A 2,058-nucleotide genomic window follows, 5' to 3' on the forward strand; every position below is an offset into this window, starting at 1 on the left:
CCCCATATGAAGAAACTTACAGTATTTATCCATATCGCCCAACCTATATCGCTTTAATTGGACTGCCTTCAGTAGCCCTTTTGCTGAAGTTTTGCCAGACGATGAAAGATCCGTTCCTCTGGACGGCGCAACTGGAGGAGACAGTAGGCTGAATGGCAACGCATAGGGTGCTGAAGCTTCCTTCAAAATTGACAGGAGGTATGTCGGTTCGAGTCTTGAAATGCTTTGCTGTTCCTAGGTAGAAGAGGCTAATATGAATGAATTTGAAATGTGTGCACTTAAATCCTTTGCAAATTATGGCATTGAAAGTGCATTAAATATGTTAAATATAAAATTAACAATAACGCAATAAACAATAGGCACAGGCACCTTAAGCTGAAAGGTTCATGTCACCGATGCTAACATGCTTACAATTGGCTGATGTCAGTATATGTGAACCTGTACCATTGTAACCCATCTTCATCTTATGTTTTAGATGCTAACATTTTTCAACTAGCCTCCAGAAACCCAACGCACCAGTTGGAGGCTGATGTGGAATGGTGCAGATTTAGTGTGTTGCCGAGGGTGTTTACGGATCCCTGGTCTACCTAAACGTAAGTACGTGGTGTGCTTGAAGCTCAAGAGGGCTCGGTATAGATTGACCCACCACAAACCTCATGTCCCTCCACTGCAGACCCCCAGGTACCTATGCGTAAAAAGACAGATTACACACAATAAAGGCCCGGCTAGGTCTCTAATGGGCTTCATATATTTATATATGCCAGAATACATAAATGTGTGTTACAGAAGTGAGTCTACTTAAAGACCAGGGTAACTGACTTCTGCAAGACCTGATCTCTGTGCTTGACTTGGGCCCCCAGTGCTGTAACCCTTACACATAATTTTATTTTTATAAAGGGAATTTTAACATCTCAGTAAGATGAACAGGCCGCAAACTGTAGAAATATGCTCATTCAATAATGGGCATCTTCTGCGCAATCTGAATAGGTTCTGGACTGGAGGTTGTTTAAAAAAAAAGCCTAGTGCTGCTCTGATCATGGGGGCTGTAGTTTTGTGGAATCTTAATTATTACTGAATTGGTGATGATTTTATTGACCGGTCTCGCGAAATATATATAGAGTTATAGTAGGTGTTGGAGGCGATGCATGGCGAGATGTGATAACAGAAGCGGGTGAATAGTGGAGGTCGTGTGTTATGCTCGTCCAAGTCGACTTGCAAGATAAATAATAAGGCGACTGTATAGGTCGGCAGATTGTAGTTCTAGGTTCGCTTTGCCATAGGGTTGCGTTGATATCTGATTTCTAGCAGGGCAGAATACAAGAACATTCAGGTGCACAGGTTGTCAAGTGTTCTGAAATTATAGAAAGAATGTCTGGTGCCCTCCCTAATGTAATTTCTCTTTCAGGTTGTGGGAGTAACTAAGATTTCCCCTAGTTCACTACCTCGGGTTGTACCTTATATCGCGAGTGCAACAATTTACACTAGTGTGTGTAGAAGCTCAGCTAGTCGTGATCCATCGGCCCAGGTGAGTTACCAATAAGATGACCCACAAATAAAAATCATATTTGTGGAAGATGTCACCCACCACGACATAAAGCTGTATGGACAACAGATGGTTTTAAACAGTCCTGTGCATATCCCCTGGGCGAGCCACCCACCAGCCATACCTATCATTGGGAGTCTGTAACCATGGTAAAAACAACTGTTCACCGAGGATAGTAGCTCCTTAAAACTCATTAATCTCACCGCATTATATGTTGTCAGTCCCAATCGAAGTGGAAAAGGGGTATGACAAAAACACAGTTTTTCTTTATTTAAAGTCTTTAAAATGTTAAATAGGACAAATAGATTATTCATACAGTTTAGATTGTATTGTGATTGTATCTGTCTTGATGTAATAAAGATGGATGAATGAAGCAGAGAGTAGATTCAGTTTGAAGACAATGCTGATATTGGTCAAGACTATATGAGTAATCATCCAAACTCAAGCAGCTGTCCACAGACTTATCCCATGTTTGGCTTAAATACTGTTACTATACTACTTTCTAGAGCTTGGCT

General features: G+C 41.3%; 1 protein-coding gene across 1 annotated transcript in view; it reads right to left on the bottom strand.

Annotated features, from left to right (window-relative positions):
• Nucleotides 1–2,058, bottom strand: part of c4b (complement 4B (Chido blood group)) — a 22,693-nt gene that overhangs the window by 3,979 nt on the left and 16,656 nt on the right.

Source organism: Morone saxatilis, unplaced genomic scaffold, assembly GCF_004916995.1.
Source record: "Morone saxatilis isolate NCDOM2014 unplaced genomic scaffold, NCSU_SB_2.0 Contig24, whole genome shotgun sequence".
Taxonomy (NCBI): domain Eukaryota; kingdom Metazoa; phylum Chordata; class Actinopteri; family Moronidae; genus Morone; species Morone saxatilis.